This window comes from Pleurodeles waltl, chromosome 7 (assembly GCF_031143425.1).
Source record: "Pleurodeles waltl isolate 20211129_DDA chromosome 7, aPleWal1.hap1.20221129, whole genome shotgun sequence".
Classification (NCBI taxonomy): domain Eukaryota; kingdom Metazoa; phylum Chordata; class Amphibia; order Caudata; family Salamandridae; genus Pleurodeles; species Pleurodeles waltl.
In genome coordinates this window covers 56,471,533-56,498,628 of record NC_090446.1, presented here as the reverse complement: position 1 = coordinate 56,498,628, position 27,096 = coordinate 56,471,533, and positions in this window count along the sequence as shown.

Below are 27,096 nucleotides of genomic sequence, written 5' to 3'. Positions count from 1 at the left end.
CAAATTTCTGGTCTTCTCGTCTAGCGTTCAATATGTTCTAGATTTTAGATGCCTGTGCCTTATCACCCTAACAGGTTAATAGATATTTTTCAAAAGGAGTCAGGTTCCTGGTAGCCACACGCTTGATTCTGGGGTTGACCAGCCAATGGCAATGTTGAAGATAAAAGAAGTGTTCCACCTCCAATAGTGCAAATTCTTTAGTCGTTCAAAGGACATGATAATTCCATGATCAAATATCGCTGAAACATACACCCCCTTTAATCATTCATTATATAGGGTCCTTTGTAAGCCCGAGATAAAGTCTGTTTCCCACGAGTGGCGTGTATGGTGATTGGAACGAGGTCAACCCATACCTGACCATGGTTTTATCCCAGATTTGCAAGGTTGCCCTTGTGACCGGGGATTTGTAAACTGTGGTAGTGCGCTTTGCTTTACTCTGCCAGGGCACCTCCCAGATGGCATCTGCAGCCATAGTAATACATTTTGCACCATCTTTTTTCACTCTGCCTACGTCTCCAATGGATCAGGAATCACAAATGTGCTGCTGTGTAGTAATGGGATAGAGTAGTCCAAACCCTGGCTTGGTCATATTGAGTATCAGTGTCTAGCTATCCTGTCTGCCCCTAATGCTAGATGTAGGAATTGTACAGTGATCGCATGTCTTTTTGGGATATGAAGGACCAATATTTGGAAAGTGTAGAGAATCCTCGGTAGGATTGACATATTGTATGCCTTTGTTTTGCATAGGAATGGGAGTACCTTATATTTCCAACTATTGAGTTCGGCCTTTACCCCTATATTTAGCCTGTGTAAATTACGTTCTGGGTGGTGTCTAGGGCAAAACCCAAATTATTGATGTTGATCATGCCCAACCCAGTGTAGCAATGTCATCTTCTGTAGCTTTCAATCATAGTTTTGTGTGTCAAGATGTTAAGAATTTCTGACTTGGTGAGATTGATTTTTTTTTAACCCTGAATCCCTCTGTTATACTCTAGCTCAGCAAATGCAAGAGGGAGGGAATGCTGGGGTTCTGATACTGACAACAAGAGGTAATCTCTGAAAAAAGTAGTTTAACTATTGCATGTGATTTGATCCGCCAGATTTGGCGGTTAGCCTGGATGCTCTAAGCTAGCGGTTCCACAATGAGGGCAATGAGGAAGGGTGACAGTGAATACCCCTACCATGTGCCTCTACAAATAATCACCCACTGAGAGTAGTAACCAACTGAGTTATGACCAGTTCCCACTGCCCGCAGTATATCAGTTCTAATCAGTCATGAAATCCCAGTGTACCCTTTCAAACACTTTTTCACCATCTAGGATGACAAGGATAGATCATTTGGCTCCCTTGGTGCCTGTGTCTAGTAAGTCTCCTGCCTACCGTTCTTGAATAAAACCTAACTGAATGAGATTTATCAGCTGTCCCATCAATGTCTGCAAATGAAGGGTTGAGATTTTTGGAAACATTTTTGCATCAATATTGTGGAGAGAATTCGGCTGTTATGACATGCACTCACTAGGCTCTTTGCCTGGCTTGAGAATAATGTAAATTGTGGACTTGATCATCTTGGGGGGTCACCCATCCCTTGTGAATCATTTCATGGTTCACCTTATGGAGCATGGGGAGAAGTGTGATGGGAAAACGTTTATAAAAAGGAGTTTTCAAGGAGCTCAGGCCAGGCACGTGTACATATCCCCCGTCAAGTCCATTAACCTCTGGAATATCATTCTTGGACTAGCACGATCTGAGCAGATTCACAAATAATTTGCCCAACTTATTACCTAATTCATAATAGTTGTCTAATTTAGCCAGGAGATAATGGACCCTGTCTGTTTCTAGAGTTTTAATTTGGACACAGGTCTATTTGTGAGTTTGTTCAAGCCTTAGAGATCCTATGTTAGTTCTTGCATTTTCTGATGGCAAACTGCCTTCGCTATAAAATTCCTGAGAAGGACTGCTTTAAATGCATCTCAAAGAGTAACTGCATTTGTATTTCCTACATAATTGTGTGTAATACATTCCTAATATTTGTCACTGTCACTGGGTCTTTTAAGATGCCATGTCCCTCTAACTCCTGAGGGAGAATGTAAACTAGGGTGCATGATCTGAGAGTGTGATGCAGTGCGGTCTGGCATCTGGGAGCATTTGTTTTTCTAAGAGGAATTAGTCTAATCTAGCATATATTTTCTGCAACATCATCAAAACAACATCCATCTGCCGCCACTTCTTCAGACATTGGCAGTGGCCCCAGTGTTAGAAAGTTGACCTCCCCAGTTTGGGACTTCTTTATGGTTAGTGAAAAGGAGCCAAACATTGCCATATGCTCCATTTGCCAAGCAAGTGTTACTCTGGTAAGGTTGTTACGAACCATGGAATCGAATGCCAAACAACCCATTTGAGAAAACACCACGCAATGTGCTGAGAGACGCTCCTTAGCGGCCAAAAGCCTGGAAGTGATGTTGGTGAAAGTGTTCAAAGCAGGGAATCTGATCCGACCATAGTGGAAGGTGAAGGTAAAGAAGAGGGTGACATTTTCTTTACACAAATCCACCGTCCCCAGCAGTGCAGTAGTATCGTCGCCCACATCAGCAACATCGCAATAGCACAGGAAGACTCATAGTCAGGTCAAAACACCAAGGCAAGAACATACAGTGACTGCCCACCTGAGATGCGCATTCAGCCACTACCACCACCTTTTGTTTTGAAGTCACCTGCATTAGTCGGGCCAGTATTGAAAAAAATCCAGGCTGCTATTACTGCATAATTGGGCAGGAGGGGCAGTATGAACACAACCATCCAACTGTACTTTTGCACAACGGAAAGCTGGCTAAAATGTTAGCGTTGGACTTCCTCCCTTTTTCTTTTGTGGAATGAGTGGGATTTCTAGAATTTGTGGCAGCCATCTGCCCAAAATGGAAGATTCCCAGCCGGACCTATTTTGCCAGAGTTGCTGTTCCAGCGCTACATCATGATGTGCTGGAACTGGTTGGACAAACTTTGTAGCAGAGTGCTGTCCACATAATCCACCTGATGAAAGACATGTAGACCAGACACCAAGCCACTGATTACATGTGCACCACTGCACACTGGATCTCCGTTGTGGGGGTTAGAGAAATGATATCTGCAGGTATTGACACTGCTGACATTTTTAATGGTGCATGCAACAGAAGTTATGTTCGCCATGGAGAAATTCCATACAGCTGCAAACATCTTGGATGACTTTAACAACAAGGCTTTTGAATGACTGCACTCCAGGGGGCATAACATTGGATTTGTTGCCACTTAAAATGGCAGTACTATAGTTAAGGCCATGTCAGATGGTGGCTATTTCAGGGCTCTTTGTTTGGCACACTGCATAAACATATTTGTGAAGGACTTTTTCAAAAAGAACCCTGAGTCAGCAACTTACTGCCCACATGCAGAAGAATTAGCATTAATTTTAGCTATTCTTTTAAAGCCCGCAAGCTGTTGAAGATTATTCAGCGTGATAATAGAATGACAGTTAAATCCCTCAAACAGTGGAATTCAACTTATTACATGTTGCAAGGTCTGTTTGAGCAGTGCAGATGATCAATGAATATGACATGCAAAGAGGGGATACAACTGTGAAAGGCATGGTCATTGAGATGGACCATTGGGGCCTGGTCAAACGCCTGATGGAGATGATGCTTCCTTTTGAAATTTTCACATCGGAAGTCAGCAAGGAGGACTGTCCCATGGGCCAAGCTATCCCATTGTTGCATATGCTGCAGAAACAGCTAAAGGAGGTATCTGAAAAATACACAGGTGTGGATGAAAAAACAGATGCTCAGGAGTTGGCGGAGAGCTTAATCCTTCGCTTATCTGTTAATACATGGCTGCAAAGAGACATTGGGGGTCATTATGACATTGGTGGTGGCTGTTAAAGTGGTGATAATAATGCAAACAGACTGGCGGTAATTACTGCCAGATTAAGACCATGGCGGTGATAACTCCCATAGAAAGCCAATGTACAACACCATCCGCCAGGGCGTTAACACCAGGCACCACGGGTGTAGGCATCAACAGCCAGGCGGAAGACAAGGTACTGCCCACCATATCATGACACAGGAAACCGCCACAATTTCTGGGGTGGTACCAACGCCATCAAAAGCCTGGCGGAAGCACATCAAAGAAGACCAAAGACTTACCTACAGAGACACAGAGAAAATCAATGGTGCCATGGAACCGGAATTGCAAGTCTTCCCGATGTTCTTTTACGCCATGCTCCACCTGGAACTCCAATGCCGACGAAGACAACGACGGTGAGTACAGCCGGCTAGCACACAAGGGAGGGAGGGAGGAAAAAGAGAGTGACACCCACACGCACAATACACACCATTCACACAATCAGCTGCAGAGTAAAACTACACAGCATAATAATACAAGGACTACAGGTCGGCAGTACTGAAATTGAAATTGCAAGGCAAAAGCTACCATATGAACCAATTTTAGAGCAAAGATACATAGACATTTGTCCAGAAAGGGTCAGTGCCCAGTCCAAAGTACATAAGGCCCACATGGCCACAGTCCAAGCCCCAGCTTGATCCTGTCTGACTCCGCACAAAACTGTGCAGGGGCAACATCTGTAATGTGGACAGGCACCTCAGGGGGAACGGGGGTCGGAGGTTCCTCAGCTGAAGTCACAAACTTGCCCATTAGTCCTGGAGGGGGCTCCATGCCCATTTCCCAATGCTGGGGAGTGCAAGGTCCCAGTCTCTGAGGTGGGGAACTTGCCCACTGATCCTGGAGGGGGCTCCATGCCCATTTCCCAATGCTGGGGAGTGCAAGGCAAAAGTCTTTGAGGTGAGGAACTTGCCCACTGATCCTGGAGGGGGCTCCATGCCCATTTTCCAATGCTGGGGAGTGCAAGGCCACAGTCTCTGAGGTGGGGAACTTGCCCACTGATCCTGGAGGGGGTTCCATGCCCATATCCCAATGCTGGGGAGTGCAAGGCCACAGTCTCTGAGGTGGGGAACTTGCCCACTGATCATGGAGGTGGCCCCCATGCCCATTTCCTAATGCTGGGGAGTGCAATGCCACAGTCTCTGAGGTGGGGAACTTGCCCACTGATCATGGAGGGGGCTCCATGCACATATCCCAATGCTGAGGAGTACAAGGCCACAGTCTCTGAGGTGGGGAACTTGAGAACTGATCCTGGAGGGGCCTTCATGTCCATATTCCAATGCTGGGAAGTGCAAGGTTACAGTCTCTGAGGTGGGGAACTTGCCCACTGCTCCTGGAGAAGGCTCCATGTCTATTTCCCACAGCTGGGGAGTGCAAGGTCACAGTCTGAGGTGGGGAACTTGCCAACTGGTTTTAGAGGGGGCTCCTTGTACAACAGTCCCTGGAGGGTGGCCTACATGCCCTCTGCTGGAGATGAGGGCTGCTGTGTCTCAGCTGGAGGGGAGGGGTCCGTGACCACTGGTGGTGGTACCCTGTCAGCCTCTGCTGGAGGTGAGTGCTGCTGTGTCTCAGCTGGGGAAGGTGCCTCCTGGGCAGCCTCTGCTGGAGGTGAACGCTGCATTGTCTCTGCTGGGGGAGGTGCCTTCTGGACATCCTCTGCTGGAGGTGAGGGCTGCTGTGTCACAGCTGGAGGGGAGGGCTTCTTGCCTCTCATTGGTGTTTGAGTTGGAACCTCTTCTCTCATTGGTGGTTGAGTTTGAACCTCTTCTCTCATTGGTGGTTGAGTTGGAACCTCTTCTCTCATTGGTGGTTGAGTGGGAACCTTGCTCCTCCTGGCTGGTGGAGTGGGGTCCTTCCCTTTCCTGGCTGGTGGAGTGGGATACTTCCCTTTCCTGACTGGCAGAGTGGGATCCTTTCCTTTCCTGGCTAGTGGTGGAGTGGTATCGTTCGTTGACCTGGCTGGTGGAGTCGGATCCTTCACTGTCTTGCCTCCATGACTAGTAGGTGTCTCTACTGTCCCCGTGAACTGTTTGGCTGAGGTGCTGGGCTGGGTCATTGGGACCCTGCTCCTACGGGCAGGAAGGGGGGAGTGAGGGAGTAAAGAGGTCAAGTTAGGCAAGGAAAAGCTTCTTAGGGACGGTGGGGCGGGATGAGGGAGGAGGGATGGGAGTGGATGTTGAGGGAGTGGTTGTCGGAGAGGTACGTCTGCTGGACTTGGGTGCAGGTGCATGGGCAGTTTGCTGATGTGAGGTTGATGGCTGTTGGGTGTCTGAGTGCCTGCGTTTGTTTCCCTTAGGAGGGGGGGACAGACTGGGTGGGAGAAGACACAAGGGGCACGGGAGATGGATGTTGTGGAGGTGTCTGCTAGGGAAGTGTGTGTGCTGCTTGGTGTTGTGATGCTGGTGGTGGCTGTTGACGCAGTGCATGCAGGTGTGAGTGTGGACGTGACTGTGAGGGAGGTGGAGGAGGAGGGGAAGACAGTGGAGGCAGTGGATGTGGATGTGTGTGCAACTGTCTTTTGTTTGTGCTTGTGGACTGAAGTGTGGTGCCTGTGTTTGACTGTGCCACTCTTGTGTGATGTTTTATGTGCATGCTCCTCTGTATGTGTGCATGGGATGGGTTGGGGTTGAGGAGACTGGAACTGTGGAGTGGTAGTTGGAAGGGGAACGGTAGGAACAGGGACAATGACTGCCATCAACGATGGGGCCAGCGCCTGAATTGATCTCTGTTGGGCCGCCAATCCACTGTGGATGCCCTCCAGGAAAGCATTGCATTGCTGCATCTGGGATGCCATCCCCTGGATGGCATTCACAATGGTTGGCTGCCCTACAGAGCCTCCTCACTCAGGGCAGGAGGGCTCACTGGGGCAGGGTCTGAGGTGCCTGGGGCAAAGGAGATGCCCACCCTCCTGGGTGAGCGTACATGGGCAACTCGCTGAGGGGCTACTGGGAGGGCAGTGCTGGTACATGGGGTGGTGGCTGTACCTGCAGCTGGGGTGGACACAGATCTGTCCGCCACCACCAGGGAGCTTCCATCAGTGGAGGAATCAGTCTGTGTTGTCACCTCCTGTCTCTGCCGTGGTGCTCCCCTCTCCCTCTGTCCCACTGGTTCCCTCGGCATCTGTGGGCTCTGCCTCCTGGCTCCTGCGGGATGCAGCTCCCTCTGTCGTCTGTGCCTCTGCTCCTCCGCCAGATGATGCTAAGGCACACATGAACAGGATGACAGGAAGGAGAAGGGGGGGAGAAAGGGACCACTGGGTCAATTACAGCCCCAAAACCACAGTAGGCATACACATCACGTCACACACAGGGATCAGGATTGAGCACTGTGCATTGCACTGGCATTGGATTGGCTAGATGCCACAGCCAGATGAGGACCAAACACCGCCAACTGTACACCTCCTGGGACCCACTAAGCCCTGACTTGACATGGAATGCAACCTAGCTGGGTTACCTGCATTTGCCTTACACTCATTACCCTTGAGCTGGATCATGCTGCAATGTCTGTCCTGACATTAAGGGGGACCCACTAACTCACACTTACCAGCCGGATCCCATGCCACATACCAATTATTGTAGTAATACCCACTGTACTCACCCCCTTGTGGCTTCTGTGATGCCCTCAAGCGCCCATCCAGCTCTGGGTAGGCCACCACCAGTATGCAGGCCATCAGGGGGGTCAGGTTCCGATGGGAACCCCTTTCATGTTCGGAGGCCATCCCCAGCTGGGCCTCCGCTGTCTTCCGTGCCCAGCTTCTCAGGTCCTCTCACCGTTTCCTCCAGTGGGTGTTCTGCCTACTTCAGACCCCCAAGTTCCGCATGTCGTTGGCAATGGCACGCCACAATCCCTTCATTTGATGGGCGCTGACCTGCAGAGGTAATACAGACAGGAGGACTGCATTACACATACAACTCATCCTGTCACACATATGGCCCATAAGTTCTGTTTCCAAGTCCATTGGCGCACACATCGCCCGGGACACACCATATACACTACCACCAGACATACCACCCCACATATGACATGTTGCCTGCACACACATCTCCATGCAACCCACGCACATGCATTGTGCCCAAGGTGTACTTACCTGTTGGTCTGGAGGCCCATACAGCTGTCCATACAGAGGCAGGACCCCATCAACCAAGTGCTCCAACTCCATCGAAATGAGGACAGGAGCCTTTTCCTCGGTCGCATGGGCCATGGTAGGTTCCTGACACAGGTCACGGCAGCACACGCAGTGTAGGTGTTCTCCTGTGGAAAGTCAGAAATCAAGTGAAGTTATAGACAGAAAATGGCCGTCATGTCCGCAGCGGTGTACACTGTCATTGCTGCCGCTGATCCCTCATTGGCCACTGTATGCCATAGAGCCCCATATCAGCCAATGAGGAATTGCACAGCAGTGCAAGACTTCCTTCCGCCACAATGCCCAACGTCAGCGGAGTTACATCACTTCCACCTGTCCCTAGATACAGGACATGCGGTTGCCATTTCATGGTGGTGGACTACATGCAGATCTTCCATAACTGCGTAATTGCCAAAAAATGCATATACATTGCCATTCCCACTGTCCCATCACTTTAATGCTGTATGCTGTCACCAGATCCTCGGGGTCTGTGCACGTTCCCAACACTTCCACCACAAGACAGCTCCAATACTCTGATTAGAATTGTCACAGAGTCTAAGAGAGTCCAAGTGGGGAAAAGGGGATTAGGAAGGGAACAGCTGGGAAGGAGACCTGTAGGTAGCAAAAAGGTTAAAACACACAATATCAACATTTTATCATATAAATCAGTACTAGGCTAAGACTCTAAACATTGTCATTCTGAAAACATGGTCAACCTAAGCATAGACTTAAATACCTAGGCTTCAAGATGACTAGGTACCTGTGAGGGAATCAAGAAAGGATTAATACAACTGTTCAAATGAACCTCTCAATGAAATGTTACACATGGATTAGAAAACATCAGAACCTTCTAGAATTACGTTTTCAAATTCAAAAATAGTCTTTGCATGAGGACAAGAAAATAATCGGAATGAATTCTATAACACCATAGGAAATGTACTTAAGGGACCTATGCACACACAATAAAACATCTAGAATTCTAGCACTTTAGTTTCTTAGAATGCAGGAACATGAATTACGCACATTGCGGATTTCCACAAGAGTTTATAAATGCCATAAAATGGTTGTGCACAATGAATGACATGAATTAAGCACAAGAAATGAATCGCACGTCTTGCCGATTTGAATGTCACCACGTAAATGCCAGGAAATGGTAACACACAATGACTATCATGAATTAAGCACAAGAAATGAATTGCGCGTCTTGCCGATTCGAAGGCCACCATGTGAATGCCATGAAATGGTAGCGTATAATGAATAACATGAATTACGCACAAGAAATGAATCGCATGTTTTGCGATTCGAATACCACCATGTGAGTGCCATGAAATTGTAGCGTACAATGAAGAACATGAATTCAGCACAAGAAATGAATTGCGCGTTTTGCCGATTCGAATGCCACCATGTGAATGCCATGAAATGGTAGCGCACAATGAATAACATGAATTAAGCACATGAAATTAATCGCGCGTCTTGTCGATTCGAATGCCACCATGTGAATGCCATGAAATGGTAGCGCACAATGAATAACATGAATTAAGCACAAGAAATGAATCGCGCGTCTTGCCGATTCGAATGACACCATGTGAATGCCATGAAATGTAGCGCACAATGAATAACATGAATTAAGCACAAGAAATGAATCACGCGTCTTGCTGATTCGAATGCCACCATGTGAATGCCAAGAAATGGTAGCGCACAATGAATAACATGGATTAAGTACAAGAAATGAATCGCGCGTCTTGCCAATTCGAATGCTACCCTGTAAATGCCATAAAATGGTAGCGCACAATGAATATCAAGAGTCGTACACGAGCAATGAATCGCGCATCTTGCCAATTCGAGCGTTCAGCATGTAAATGCCATTAAAACACCAAGCGCACATTCACATGCACAAGTATCAAAATGTTTCATCATGCAAATTAGGCCCAAGAACTCGAAAGCCTTCGAGAAGGGGATCGGGGGCCCAGCCTGACCTCCGTCTTACCTCCCTGATCAAGAATCACCAACAAAGTGAAAGGGCAAGGCCTGGAGGGTCAAAGTAGGCCTCCGGAACAGGAGCTCAGGAAGTTGCTGCTGCTCTGCACCAGGACCTCTGAATAGTGAGCACGTGGAGCTGGGCTGGCTCCCTTTTGTAGAGTCTTAGCCCAGCCCACCAACCACATCCAGGCATGCTGCAGGGAAAGCTTCTAGAAGGCCCTGGAAGGGGACCACATCCTGACACAGTCTGAAAGCCTGCAGCAGCACATTTCATGTGAACAGTATTTATATGCACTCTGAACATAAGTCTTCAGGATTAAACTCTGTAATGCAAAAAGTTAAACATCATCATATCAGCACAATGCATAAATTATGTTAGCTTGAAATTGTTAGGTTTTTGCATTCTAGTCGCCTGTAGAGCACGCACTGCCCTGATGTTGACAGTACTCCCCTCTCCCAGATGTGCTCTAGGGCCTGGTTTGTCTGGATTGAGACGATGAAAACGTCTCACAGGTACTGGAGCATGGATATCAGATGCGGAAACCCATGAGTTACTTTCAGGGCCATAACCTTTCCATGAGATTAAGTACCATAGATTACTCCCTCTCAGTTTAGAATCCAACACTTTCTCGACTTTGTATTCTACTTCCCCCTGTACTAGAACTGGAGCTGGATGAGGGCGGACCTTCTGGACAGCCTTTATTAAGAGGGAAGTGTGGAACACTGGATGAATCCGTAATGATCTTGGCAATTGCAGTTTATAGGTCACAGGATTGATTTGCTGAAGGACAGTGTAAGGACCTATGAATTTGGGGTTGAACATGTGCTTCTTCTTGAAGTCTATATGTTTTGTGGAAAGCCACACTTTATCACCTGGTTGATACTGCTGTCCCCCACAATGTTTTTTATCATAATGCTTTTTGTATTTTTGTTTGGCCTTTTCTAAATGCTGTTGAATCAATTTCTGGGTTTGATGCAGATGTTGAATGGTTTCTGACATACCTGGTGTAAGAGAATTTTCTCGAGGGATTGTGATGGGTAAGGTGTCAGGATGATAGCCAAACAAGCCAAAAAAGTGTGTAACGCCAGTAGAAGTGTGGAATGAGTTATTGTAGGCTAACTCACTTAACCAGATCATTGATGTCCAAAAATTAAGTGCTTTTTCAACGTAAGCACGCAGGTAGTGCTTCAAAGTCAGATTTAGTCTCTCCGTTTGACCATCTGTTTGAGGATGGTGGCTAGTAGATAGTGTGGATGTCACTTGGAGTGTTTTGCACCACGTCTTCCAGAAATTAGAGGCAAATTGCAACCCTCGATCGGAGAGGATCATTTTCGGCAGTCCATGATAACAAACCACTCTATTCAGTAAAATAGTTGCCAGTTCACTGGAGGTGGGCAATATCTTGCAGGCAATGAAATGTCCATATTTTGTGAGACTATCTACTACCACCAGGATTACTGAATGTTGTTCAACCACTGGTAGACCTGTAATAAAGTCTAAAGAAATGTGCTCCCAAGGACGACTTGGAGTTGGGAGTGGATGCAACAACCCTTTCGGTTTTGAATGACTTGTTTTAGTGTGAGCACAGACTTCGCAGTTGTTTACCATTGCTTTTACATCTTTTGTTAGGTAGGCCACCAAAAATAGCGTTGGATTAATTCAAGAGTCTTAGGAGTACATGGATGACCTGCCGTAGGTATAACATGCAATCAATGAAACACTATCTTGCGAAGTTTGGTAGTGGGCACGAACAAACGAGTGTCATGGAAAGGTAATCCTTGCTTGATCGACCTTTTGGGATCTGCTTGGGTCCATGTCTGCCATTTCTCAACAGTGAAAGAATTGCGGATGTCTTCAAAGAAATCTTCAGTTTTTATGATACATAGGACTTTGGAGCAATGATAGCTCTGGACGTTTGAACTGCAGGCAACCTGGTAGACTCTTGGCGGGACAAGGCGTCAGCTTTGCGATTGTCTTTACCAGGTCCGAAAGTTACCACAAAATCAAATTCGGCAAAAAACAGCATCCAGCGTAATTGCTGAGGAGTCAAAAGTCTGGTGGAACTCATGAACTGAAGATTGCGATGATCAGTATATACAGTGACAGTGTATTTGGCACCCAACAAATGATGTTTCCATTCTTTGAAGGCGTCACGAATCGCCAGAAGCTCTTTTTCAACAATGACATAGTTCTGTTCGGCTTCGTTCAACTTCCGAGACATGTAAGCTACAGGATGAAGTTGACCAGTGTCTTTGTTTCGTTGCAACAAGACTGCTCCTATTGCTACATCTGAAGCATCAGCTTCCACTATAAAGGGACGATCCGCATCAGGATGAGTCAAGACTGGGGCAGTGGAGAAAGCTTCCTTAAAAGTTGAAAAGGCATGGTCAGCTTCTGGGGACCATACAAATTTATCCTCCTTTCTTAATAGTTTAGTGATTGGAGCCACTGTCTGGGAGAAATTATTTATGAACCTCCGGAAAAAATTTGCAAACCCCAGGAAACATTGTACATCACGAAGTCTTTGGGGTGGGCCAATCAGATACGGCCTTTACTTTCTTTTCTGCCATCACCATACCTTGAGGGGTAAGGATAACCCCTAAAAACTCAACTGTGGTAACATTAAACTCACACTTGGTTAGTTTGCAATATAAATGGTGCTTTCGAAGGGCTGCAAGAATTTTCTTGACATGTGCATGTTAATTTTCATTGTCTGAGTAGATCAAAATGTCATCTATGTAGACTATGGCAAATATGTTGAGGTACTCTCTAAGAGCGTCATTCAAGAAAAATTGAAATGCTGCTGGAGCATTACACAGACCAAGCATGACAGTGTATTCAAAGAGGCCATATCTTGTCTTGAACGCTGTTTTCCATTCGTCGCCCTCTCTCATTCTGACCAAATGATAAGCACATCAAAGATCAAGCTTCGTGTAGATTTTTGCTTTCTTTACCTGTTCCAGCAAGACCGGAATTAGGGGCAAAGGATATTTATTCTTGATGGTGACTTTGTTCAATCCCCTATAGTCAATACCAGTTCGAAGTTCTCCATTTGCCTTTGGAACAAAAAACAAAGGAGAAGCTGCTGGAGATTTAGAAGGGCGAATGAAACCATTCTCCAAGAACTGATCTAGATACTTTTGTAAATGTTGATTTTCATGTTCTGACAGGGCGTATACACGACAGTTGGGGAATATTGCACCTGGAACTAGATCAATTTGACAGTCATAAGATCTATGAGGAGGTAAGTTTTCTGCTTCTTTCTAATCGAATACATCTTCATAAGATGAATACTGTTTGGGCAATTTAACTTCTTTCTCCGCGGAAGGGGCTATGTAAGAGTTGCAAACTTTTGATACTTGAAACTTTTGGAGGCATTGTTCTTTACATAGCGCAGATGAGAACACGACTTTTCGTTCTGCCCAATTAATCTCTGGATTGTGATGAGTTAACCATGGTAAGCCAAGGATAATTCCATACTGGGGAGCATGGATCACGTCAAGGATGAGTTTCTCTTTATGTTTCTTTCTTTGATTCTTATTTTCACAAATCACCGACAAGGGGACAGTCTGAAGAGTTACCGGACCTCCAGTCAAGAGTTTTCCATCTACTGCCTGGTTGATTTCTGGGGTCTTTTTTTCAATACATGGGATCTCCCATGCACAAACCAATTGGGCGTCAACAAAGTTCCTGGTAGCCTCAGAATCGAGCCTTCTTGAAATAGGTCTTTTTCTTTACCTGAACTTTTATACCCAGTTTGAGATGTCTAGATTGTGAAGGGTCCACGGTGACACCCAAGAGCAACCCTTCTCTGCATCTTGGGTGCTTTAGTTTCCGACTCGACTTGTGCATTGGCTGCAACCTTCTGGACTGGACCTCGTTTGCTCTTTGGTTTGATTGGACATTCTTTAGCAAAATGACCCTTGCGCCCACAATAGAGACATTGTCCATTCTTTCTACCTAGGTCCTTTTCGTCTTTGGTCTAAGGTCTCCTGATTGTTCCAATTTCCATAGGTTCCGGTGTTCTTTCTTTCGGAGTTCTTGAGTCTCTATTACCGTGAACACGCCAGGAATATTTTTCAGTCTTTTTGCATGTTCCTTTTCGTTCTGTTAAACAATGATCCAGCCTCAAAACAAGGTTTATCAATTCTTGACAGTCTGTAGGCTGCGGGTCTATTTGAGCTAGAATATCTTTTAGCTCCTCTTTGAGTCCCTTGTAGAACAAGGCCGCTTGTTTTTCTTCAGGCCAGGATGTCTCGGCGACCAGCCGATTAAAGTTGGCTAAATATGACACCAAGTCCTGATTCCCTTGTCGTAAGTCTAATAATTCTCGATCTGCTGACAAAGTTACAGTTCTACGATCAAAAACTCGTTCAAACTCGCATACAAAATTTCTCCAGTCGTACAGCAGGGGACTGTCTCTACGCACAAGAGGAATTGCCCAGGTAGCTGCATCTCCAGTCAGATATGATAACAAGAAAGCTACTTTGGACTGGGCATCGGGGAAAGTATGTGGTCTGCAGGTGAAGTGTAATTCCACTTGAACCAGGAAAGATTGCGCTTTCAAGAGGTCGCCTGAGAAACGTTCTGGGGAAGCTAAAGGAATGGCTGAAGGATCATTGAGGGAAATGTTTGTCGGATTACCTCAAGAAGTCTGAGAAGAAGGACCTGGCCAAGACACACCCGTGGGACTTTGTTCTTTCTTCTCTACCTTATCCTGTGGCTGACGCACTCTCTCAGCTAGGCTAGTTGTCAAATCTTTTGATGATAATACCTCTGCTTGGAGCTGAGTGATAGCCTTGACTAGCTCGTCCAGTGTGGCCATGTTGAGAACATACACAAACCAGGAGGATAATATTTGTGGGCTCACTATTCTGTCAAGAGTCACTAGATCCTCGGGGTCTGTGCACGTTCCCAACACTTCCACCACAAGACAGCTCAAATACTCTGATTAGAATTGTCACAGAGTCTAAGAGAGTCCAAGTGGATTAGGAAGGGAACAGCTGGGAAGGAGACCTGTAGGAAGCAAAAAGGTTAAAACACACAATATCAAGATTATATCATATTAATCAGTACTAGGCTATGACTCTAACCATTGTCATTCTGAAAACATGGACAACATAAGCATAGACTTAAATAACTAGGCTTCAAGATGACTAGATACCTGTGAGGGAATCAAGAAAGGATTAATACAACTGTTCAAATTAACCTCTCAATGAAATGTTACACATGGATTAGAAAACATCAGAACCTTCTAGAATTACATTTTCAAATTCAAACATAGTCTTTGCATGAGGACAAGAAAATAATCAGAATGAATTCTATAACACCATAGGAAATTTACTTAAGGGACTTGTGCACACACAATAAAACATCTAGAATTCTAGCACTTTAGTTTCTTAGAATGCAGGAACATGAATTACGCACATTGCGGATTTCCACAAGAGTTTATAAATGCCATAAAATGGTTGTGCACAATGAATGACATGAATTAAGCACAACAAATGAATCGCATGTCTTGCCGATTCGAATGTCACCACGTAAATGCCAGGAAATGGTAACACACAATGACTATCATGAATTAAGCATAAGAAATGAATTGCGTGTCTTGCTGATTCGAAGGCCACCATGTGAATGCCATGAAATGGTAGTGTACAATAAAGAACATGAATTCAGCACAAGAAATGAATTGCGTATTTTGCCGATTTGAATGCCACCATGTGAGTGCCATGAAATGGTAGCGTACAATGAAGAACATGGATTCAGCACAAGAAATGAATTGCGCGTTTTGCCGATTCTAATGCCACCATGCGAACGCCATGAAATGGTAGCGCACAATGAATAACATGAATTAAGCACAAGAAATGAACTGCGTGTCTTGCCGATTCGAATACCACCATGTGAATGCCAAGAAATGGTAGCACACAATGAATAACATGAATCAAGTACAAGAAATGAATTGCGCGTCTTGTCGATTCAAATGCCACCATGTGAATGCCAAGAAATGTTAGCACACAATGAATAACATGAATTAAGTACAAGAAATTAATCGCGCGTCTTGCCGATTCGAATGCTACCCTGTAAATGCCATAAAATTGTAGCGCCCAATGAATATCAAGAGTTTTGCACGAGCAATGAATCGCACGTCTTGCTGATTCGAGCGTTCAGCACGTAAATGCCATTAAAACACCAAGTGCACGTTCACATGCACAAGAACCAAAATGTTTCATCAATCAAATTAGGCCCAAGAACTAGAAAGCCTTCGAGAACGGGACCTCCGTCTTACCGCCCTGATCAAGAATCACCAACAAAGTGAAAGGGCAAGGCCTGGAGGGTCAAAGTAGGCCTCTCGAACAGGAGCTCAGGAAGTTGCTACTGCTCTGCACCGGGACCTCTGAATAGTGAGCACTTGGAGCTGGGCTGGCTCCCTTATATACAGTCTTGGCCCAGCCCACAACCACACCCAGGCATGCTGCAGGGAAAGCTTCTAGAAGGCCCTGGAAAGGGACCACACCCTGACACAGTCTGAACGCCTGCAGCAGTACATTTCATGTGAACAGTATTTATATGCATGCTGAACATAAGTCTTCAGGATTAAACTCCGTAATGCAAAAGGTTAAACAACATCATATCAGCACAATGCATAAATTATGTTATCTTGAAATTGTTAGGTTTTTGCATTCTAGTCGCCTGTAGAGAGCACACTGCCCTGATGTTGACATATGCACACTGAGGTGGTGGTTCCGTTGTTCACATTGTGACAGCCTACTCAAGCTTGTATCCCTTAGATACCTACCACTGCGGATGAATAGGAAGAGGAGACAAACCCCAGTGTACAGACCCCCTGTGGACTTGGCTACCCTGGAGGACAGGCACCTTATACTCACCTATAGACTGGACAGTGCCACAATGACAGAGCTGTGTGCCCAATTGGAGACTGACCTGATATCAGCTATCCGTCATCCCACTGGGATCCCCCCTGTTGTGCAGGTTCTATCAGTGGTCCATTTCCTGGCAACTGTTTTTTTCCAAGTGACAATGTGCTTGGCAGTAGGAATGTCACAGCCAATGTTTTCAATCGTGCTGGCAAGGGTATTATCTGCCTTGGTGAAACACATGTGCAGCTACATTTCTTTCTCCCAGGTGGATTCTATACAATGGGACATATTCCCAATATTGTTGGGGCCATTGACAGTACACATATTGCGTTTGAAACCACCCCTGCCAGAATGAACAGGTGTTCAGGAACTGAATGTGCAAATGGTGTTCCTGGCAGACCAGTACATCTCCCACGTCACTGCCAAGTATCCCGGGTCGGTGCATGACTCCTTCGTTCTGAGGAATAGCAGCATCCCAAATGTGATGGCCTATCTACAGAGGCACAGGGTGTGGCTAATAGGTGAGGCAGAGTCCCCACCCGCTGTATGTCAGTGCATGCCTTCAAATGTTATCCCCATAGCATTGTGTAAGGCTAAATTTTGTCCCTCAATATTTGCAGGTGACGCTGGCTACCCAAACCTATTGTGGCTTCTGACCCGTGTGAGGAATGCCAGGACAGGGGCTGAGAACCATTACAGTGATGCACATGGGTGAACCAGGAGAATAATCAAGAGGACCTTCGGCCTCCTGAAGGCCAGGTTCAGATGCCTCCATCTGACAGGTGGATCCCTATGCTACTTGCCTGACAAGGTCTGCCAGATAGTCGTGGCATGCTGCATGTTGCACAACCTGGCCCTCAGACGGCATGTGCATTTTCTGCAGGAGTAGGGGAATGGAGATGACCCTGTGGCAGCATTGGACCCTAAGGACAATGAGGATGAGGCGGCAGAGGATGAGGATGAGGACAAAAGAGATCAGTTATACGTCAATACTTCCAGTGTCACACAGGTGAGACAGTGGAACTGACCATTACTCTCACTATTGATGTTTTTGGTGTGGCTGCACTCACTTCCTTTGCATCTCAACTTACTGTCACCTATGGCTTGGCCTTTTACAGATGTAGGTGATATGACAACAGTGTCCTGATGTGTTTACTGCAGACATTATTATTTGTATGCTATCACAGTGTTCAGATCATTTGCACTAGATGTGACTGTTCCCATAAATGCACATTTTCATTACATGAAATGGTGTAACTCAAGTTGTGTTCAAGGGTGTTGACTGAAATGTGCAATGTAATGGGGTGATGGTAGAGGAAAGTCCAGGATATAGTTCCAGTCTGTTTATAGCACAGGTCCAGTGTCCAAGGGGCCATAGGAAGGGGAGCAAAGTCAGTTCAAAGTGGACAAGGTGACAGGGTGGGACACAAGGGGGACAATCAGGAGAGTCTCATTCCTGGCGGTGGTCTTGGCAAGTGTCTCCGGCTTCTGTTTGGGTTGCAGGGAATGTTTGAGGGGTGGTTCACCTTCTGCAGGGGGAGAGATGCTGGTGGCCTGTGGGTCCTGTGGCGGGGCCTCCTGCCCACTAGCTGCAGTGGAAGTGGAGGGCTGATCAATGGACTGGCTAGTGGTAGGGGCCCGCTGCTGTTCTGTCAATTCCCTCATGATGTTGGCCATGTCTGCCAGCATCCCTGCTATGGACATCATGCTGGTTTTGAGAGCCTGCAAGTCCTCCCTGATCTCCTAATGTTGTTCCCCCTGCAGCCGCTTGTTCTCCTGCATGTTGGTAAGGATCTGGTCCATCTTGTCCTGGGATTATTGGTAGGCCCCCAAGAACTTGGTGAGTGCCTCCTGGGCTTGTCATCCCCCTGGCGCACAGTGGTCCTCCCAATGTCCCTGTTGCCTTGTGCCTCTGTCCTCTGAATGGTGTGTCCACTGCCATTGATCCCAGGTCCCTGATTGTCTTGGGTGTGAGGTGTGGACTGGGGTCCCTCTACAGGTGGACACACTGCTGATTGAGGTGTCCTGGGGACAGAGGTGTGGGGACACCAGGTGGGTTCTGTGGTGTGACATACTAACGGGGGAGGCTCTGTGGTTGACTGGGAGTGGGCTGGAGTGAACGACTGACCAGTGGTCCCTGATGGGCCAGGTAGTTCATCCAGAAATCCAGAGTTACTGTTATCACTGGGGGCATCTTTTGTTGGGGGACTGGTTAGTTGTGGCACCTCCTCTCCGCTGAGATTGGCCGGGGTACCTGTGGGGATGTTAGTGGTTTATTAGGCTACAGGTCTGTGACATATTCTGCATCCCTAGCTTCCCCTATACTGTTGCTGTTGCCCTGCCACCTTTGTTTGTGTATGGTGATGTATTGTGAGATTGTTAGTTCTCCATGCTGTTCATGCTTTTGTAATGGGTGTACATGCAGGGCTGGGAGGGCTGTCCATGCACTGTTATAGCATGCAGAGCTTGGCATTGGGGTTAGTCATATGTGTAAGTGCAGTGTGTGGGATGGAGTGGAGTAATGGGAGTGAGAGTGAGGGGGGTGAGATGGCATGCAGGTATGGGGGGTGATAAGTAGTAAATATTTACATACCAGTGACCAGTCCTCTGGCTACTCCAGTGAGTCCCCCAGGATGCAGTATAGCCAAGACTTGCACCTCCCATGTTGTGAGCTGTGGGGGAGGAGGTAGGGATCCACTGCCAGTCCTCTGGATGGCGAGCTGGAGACTTGCTGCCACAAAACGTACCTTCCCCTGTAGGTCATTCCACCTCTTCCTGATGTCATCCCTTGTTCTTCGATGTTGTGCCACAGCGTTCTCCCTGTCCACTATTCTCCGCCGTAGCTCCATCTTCTTGGCAATGGATATTTGCCTGACCAGTGCTTTAAACAGCTGTGGCTCTACCCTGACTATTTCCTCCACCATGACCCGCAACTCTTCATCTGTGAAACGGGGTGCCTTAGTGGGGACATGGGTGTTTTGTGGTGTGTTTAAGTGTGTGGGTGTTGGGTACTGGGGTTGGGTGTGTGAAGTGGGGTGCGTGAGGGATGTATGTGTCTATGTGATGTGTGTGTCTAGTTGTCGCAGTGGTCTTGGTGTCACTCTGGTGGCAATAGTTTGTATTTGTAAAGAGTTGTGGGTAATGTGGGTGTGTGTTTTATAATTCTGTGGGTGGGTGTGGTGTGTGTATCAGTGTCAGGGTTGTATTTTTGGTACTGGCCAATGTTGTGTAGTTTAGTATTTGGGTGTCAATTCTGAGCGCGCTGGTGTGTACCGCCAATGGTTTACTGCCATTGAATGTCCGCCGTTGTGATTCGTTTATCATGATGTTGTGGGCGTTGGGCGTTGGTTTGTTGGCGTAACGGTATGGGTGTTGGTACCAACACTTTAACACTGACCTTTGGGCTGGCAGATTTGTGTATGTGGTAGTATTCTGTCGGATTGTTATGTGTGTGTCATAATTTGGTGAACAGATGTTTGCCTCCACGGTGATATGTTGGCAACCGTCACTGCCGCAGTAAGCAGGATTTACTGCCAATGTCCTGATGAGGGCCATAGTGTCATCCAGACATTACATCTGTGCCACAGTTCTTGACCAATGGAAATTACTGGCCACTTTTATTCCTTTTTCAGACGGGGATGTTTCAACCTACAAGACATGGATTGCTGAGGAAGCCAGTGACCTAGAAAAATAACAGCTGAAAATTAGGGGCCCACTTATGAGCAGAAGTTCTGAGGTGCAGCCTATAACTTCCATAGAGCCTGCAGACAGTGCTGTTGGCTCACAGCAGCCAAAATCAACACCATCAACAGCCTCAAAATCTGCATTTAATTGGTTTCTAATGACAGGGCTTAAGTCCTCTGCAGAGGCGAAGGCAAAAGAGGTTGAGCAAGGGGGAGCACCATGACTATTTAGAGGATGGTCCAAGTCTACCTGGATGACCCAAAGGAGGTCTATCTCAATCAAAACCCATTGGTATATTGGTATGAGAAGAGGTGCCAACAGCCAGTGCTCAGCAGGCTGGCAATAAAGTATCTGGCTTGCCCCGTAGCCAGTGTGTCTGCTCAGCATGTGTTCAGTGCTGCTGGTGCAGTTGTCACAGTGAGAAGGACCAGACTCTCGCCCCAAAACATGGAGAGATTGACCGTGATCAAAATGAATCAGCACTTTATACCCCTGTATTACAGCATACCTGAAGTACAACAGGAGATGGATGAGGGTGATTGGTCAGACTCAGATCATGGTAGTCTGTTAGCTGACCAATTTCTGGGCAAACCACCTGGGTTTGAGGACGACTTCCCTAACTAGACTTGGGGCAACCTAGAACTTTCTACTTTATTCTATTGAAGAACTGCTTTAAGGGAAAAAAAAGAATACAGCTAGCTGGGGGAGCATTATTATTTTATATTGTTTGTTTCTGTCTAAATGACTAATGAACTGTAGCTTCTTTAGCCATATGCATGGACAGTTTGGAGTTGACCAGTTTGCACTGAAGAAGACCCCCCCCCCCTACATCCCCAAAATCACCTCAAGGAGATTTGAGAGACAATGCCTGCCTCCATTCTGTGCCTATCCTTCCTTTTGTCCAAAAGCAGGACTTCATGTCTCACTTCATGAATCAAAGAAGATCAGCAATGTGCCAATATGCTTGATTGGAACAGGTAAGTAATGCTATATGCCCCAACAGGTGATATGAGGGATTCTTGTTTAAATATTGAGATGGTTCATGTGACTCGTGTAGTAGCAGATAGTGAGAGTGGGTGTTTATTGTTTAACTATATTATTACGCTTGCTTGTGTTTGTGTTGTGATTGATTTACAATGTTGGTGGCCTAATAATAGGTGATAATGTTTCTCCTTCCCCTTGGACACTTGGCAAGATTTGTTTGCCAGCGTTTTCACACTGCTTTGTTTGCTGGTGTTTTGTTTTCTGGTTCACATTTGTCAAAAAAGACTCGACCAGTCCATATAGCCAACAAACAAAAATCTAGTCTAGACAAAAAACACGACTGAATATTTCTCTTGTTACTAAACACACCTTTACGCTATAGGTTGCTCTATCTCAATAAGGTCCGGAGACTCTGACTCTTGGGAGCAGTTGGTATAGAGTTGGACATAATCTTTAATCAGAGACTGGAGGATGATGGAAGGACTCAGAGCGTGAACTGATAACTTAAACAACTGCCAGAAGAAGGAATTTATCAACATCATGGAAATCATCATGGATGATGATAAGTCTACTCCAATCTGTGGACTGGTGGTGAGAGGCGCGTCGATTACTTGATTTGGGAAATACATTGCTGCTGCGTGAGTGTGTGCTGGCTGGCTCAAACCTGAAACTATGTGGTTGGGTGGGGGGGGCCTGTTGTAAGTAACTGGAGAAGACAGACGTGATGGATGATGTCACATTATACACATGCTCTAGGCTAAATGTTATGATTATCATGGCAATTGTGAGTTTGATCATCCTGATACATGCAGCCACTTTAGCAACCCAAAAGGATGATGGACGGAGTGTTGAAACTTTTCAAACACTCACCCCCAGTCACAGATCTGGGTTTAATCCATTGTTCTTTTGCTCACCATGACATCCAAGTTTGGACCCAGCCATATGCAACTCAGTTTTGACCCTGTTCCCCATGGGAACAGTCCAGCTCGAACTGCCAAGCCAGGTCCTCCCTGGACCAGAAACAAGCATCCCAGGACCGGTTTCAGGGTATCACCCTTCATCAGCTAGGCTAGCTTGAATCCAGTGGCACATTGAGCAAGGGACCTACGTCTCAGCATACCCTTACCTCTTAGGGCAACTTTACCAACACAAAAGAATGATGGACGGAGTGTTGAAACTTTTCAAGCACTCACCCCCAGTCACAGATCTGGGTTTAATCCATCGTTCTTTTGCTCACCATGCCACCCCAGTTTGGACCCAACCGTATGCAAATCAGTTTTGACCCTGTTCCCCATGGGAACAGTCCAGCCCGAACTACTGAGCAAGGTCCTTCCTGGACCAGAAACAACCATTCTAGGACCAGTTTCAGTGTTTCACCCTGCGTCAGTTAATGCTAGCTTGAATCCAGTGGCACAGTGAGCAAGGGACCCACGTCTGGGCATACCCTTCCCATTTAGGGCAACTTTAGCAAAAACAAAAGAACGATGGATGGAGTGTTAAAACTTTTCAGCCACTTGTCTGTGATTGTTGGTTGTTGTAATTGCTCTCACCTATATGATCGCCCATCAGTCATAAAATGAATGCTCTGCCGCCTCTGATTCTTTTTTGTACACTACTCCTTATGAAGCTTACATTCCTTTCAATCCTTCTTGATTCTACGATATCATGATAATTATTTCTGTTTTACAATTTGCAGGCTTTTACTTCTCTTGCACCATAACACTCATGCTTACCTTATCGGACAGCTTCAGGCAGGCACCCAAGAAGATTGATGGGGAAATCCAAGAAGATTGCAGATGCACCACCCAATTTAGAAATACAGACTAGCATCATTTTTCTTTCAATAATCTTTATTTAGTTAGCTTCACCTCAACATTAATTATATTTACTAATTTGCAAACGTAGATGACCGAACATTTTTAGATCTATAACAACTTTGGGTCTCACTGGGGCAGACGGAATGTAAAGTTATCTGTGTAATACTGTCAGAGTCACCAGATCCTCGGGGTCTGTGCATGTTCCCAACACCTCCACCACAAGACAGCTCCAATACTCTGATTAGATTTATCACAGAGTCTAAGAGAGTCCAAGTGGGGAAAAGGGGATTAGGACGGGAACAGCTGGGAAGGAGATCTGTAGGAAGCAAAAGGTTAAAACACAACATCAAAATTACATCTCATGAAATCAGTACCATGCTACAACTCTAAGCTTCGTCTTTTCCGAAAAAAAACATGAACAACCCTAGAATAGTCCTAAAACTGACTAGGCTTTAGATGACCGAATGCCTGAGGAGGAAACAGGAAAAGTTAAATAGGACTTTCAGATTCGAGTACTTTCTTTAGCATGAGAATCAGGAAACACTCTGAGCAATTTCTAAACAACCATATGAATCTCCTTTTAAGAATATATATCAGGAACACACAGCATTACATCTAGAACTCTGGTATTGTTGTGTTCATCTCAGAAAAAAACATTGGGAAGTGAATTGCGCACATTGCAAACCTCTATATGAGTATTAAACACCATAAAGGATCGTGCACCATGAAATCACTCAACGTAGATTCAAGGAATAAATCACGCAACGTGTCAACTTGAAATGCTACCAAGAAAATGTCTTAGAATAGTAGCGCACAGTAATTTACATTATTTACACACGAGGAAAGAATTGCGCGTCTTGCCGATTCAATTGCCACCATGCAAATGCCAAGAATGGTAGCTCACAATAAATAACATGAAAAAACACTCAGGGAAAGAATTGCACGTCTTGCCGATTCAAATGCCACCATGCAAATGCCAAGAATGGTAGCTCACAATAAATAACATGAAAAAACACTCAAGGAAAGAATCGCGTGTGTTGCCAATTCGAATGCCACCATGTAAATGCCAGAAAATGGTAGCGCGCAATGAAAAACAAAGTTAAATGCTTATGAAACGAGTTGCACGTCTTGCCAACTCGTAAAACATCATGTACATGTCAAGAAATATCAGCGCGCAATGAACAACAATGTAATAACGAAGTCAAATCTTTATGGAATAAATTGCGCGTCCTCCCTATTTGCAAACCACCATACAAATGTCAAAAAATGGCAGCACACAAGTAATCTGTTATTCATTTAAGAATTAAAATCTAGAATATGAAAATGCACAATTACGGTGTTGGGAAAAGTCCAAACACCGTCTTACCGCCTAGAAACAGTGATCACCAATGAGAGATGAGCGCAGGAGACTGGAAAATCCAAAATAGGACACCGGGACAGGAGCTCAGGAAGAAGCTGCTGCTCTGCACCGGGACCTCTGAATAGTGAGCACTGGAAGTTGGGCTGACTCTCTTTTATAGAGTCTTGGCCCAGCCCAGAACCACGCCCAGGCATGTTGCAGGGAAAGTCTCTAGAAGGCCCTGGAAAGGGACCACACCCTAACACACTCTGAATGTCTGCAGCAATAGATTGCAAATGTACAGTATTTATAAGCACCTTAAAAATGAATCTTTTGGATGGAATTCTGCAATGCAAAAGGTTAAACAATAACATATCATCACAATGCATAAATTACATTATCTTGCGAGTGTTGTTTTTTTTGCATTCTAGATGCCCGTAGAGCGCGCACTGTCCTGGTGTTGACAGTACTCCCCTCTCCCAGGCGCGCTCTAGGGCCTGGTTTATCTGGATTGAGACGATGAAAGCGTCTCACAAGTATTGGAGCATGAACATCAGATGCGGAAACCCATGAATTACTTTCAGGGCCATAACCTTTCCATGAGATTAAGTACCATAGGTTACACCCTCTCAGTTTAGAGTCCAACACTTTCTTGACTTCATATTCTTCTTCCCTCTGTACTAGAACAGGAGCTGGATGAGGGTGGACCTTTTGGACTACCTTTTTTAAGAGGGAAGTATGGAACACTGGATGAATCCGTAATGATTTGGGCAATTGTAGTTTATAGGTCACAGGATTGATTTGCTGAAGAACAGTGTAAGGGCCTATAAATTTGGGGTTGAACATGTGCTTCTTCTTGAAGTCTATATGTTTTGTGGAAAGCCACACTTTGTCACCAGGTTGATACTGCGGTCCCTCACAATGTTTCTTGTCATAATGCTGTTTGTATTTTTATTTGGCTTTTTCTAAATGTTGTTGAATCGATTTCTGAGTTTGATGCAAATGTTGAATGATTTCTGACACAGCTGGAGTTAGAGAACTTTCTTGAGGAATTGTGATGGGCAAGGTGTCAGGATGATAGCCAAACAAACCAAAGAAGGGTTTAACGCCAGTAGACGTGTGGAAGGAGTTGTTGTAGGCTAACTCAGCTAACCAGAGCATTGATATCCATGAATTAAGTGCTTTTTCAGTGTAAGCACGTAGGTATTGCTTCAAAGTCTGATTTAGTCTCTCCGTTTGACCATCTGTTTGAGGATGGTGGCTAGTAGATAGGGTAGATGTCACTTGGAGTGTTTTACACCATGTCTTCCAGAAGTTAGAGGCAAATTGCGATCCCCGATCGGAGAGGATCACTTTTGGCAGTCCATGATAACGAACCACTCTATTCAGTAAGATAGTTGTCAGTTCACTAGAGGTGGGTAATTTCTTACAGGCAATGAAATGTCCATATTTCGTGAGACTATCTACTACCACCAGAATTACTGAATGCTTTTGAACCACTGGCAGACCTGTAATAAAGTCTAAAGAGATGTGTTCCCACGGACGACTTGGGGTTGGGAGTGGGTGTAACAACCCTTTCGGTTTTGAATGACTTGTTTTAGTGCGAGCACAGACTTCGCAGTTGTTTACCATTGTTTTTACATCCTTTGTTAAGGTAGGCCACCAAAAATAGAGTTGGATTAATTCAAGAGTTTTAGGAGTACCAGGGTGACCTGCTGTAGGTATAACATGCAACCAATGAAACACTATCTTGCGATGTTTGGTAGTGGGCACGAACAAACGAGCATCGTGAAAGGGTAATCCTTGCTTGATTGATCTTTTCGGATCTGCTTGGGCCCACGCCTGCCATTTTTCAACAGTGAATGAATTGCGGATGTCTTCAAATAAATCTTCTGTTTTTATGATACATAGGACCTTGTCAGGAGCAATGATAGCTCTGGAGGTTTGAACTGCAGGCAATGTGGTAGACTCTTGGCGAGACAAGGCGTCAGCTTTGCGATTATCTTTACCAGGCCGGAGGGTTACCGCAAAATCAAACTCGGCAAAAAACAACATCCAGCTTAATTGCCGAGGAGTCAAAAGTCTGGCAGAACTCATGAATTGAAGATTGCGATGATCAGTATATACTGTGACAGTATATTTAGCTCCCAACAAATGATGTCTCCATTCTTTAAAGGCATCACGAATCGCCAGAAGCTCTTTTTCAGCAATGACATAGTTCTGTTCGGCTTCGTTCAACTTCCGAGACATATAAGCTACAGGATGAAGCTGACCAGTGTCTTTGTTTCGTTGTGACAAGACTGCTCCTATCGCCACATCTGAAGCATCAGCTTCCACTATGAAAGGTCGATCCGCATCTGGATGAG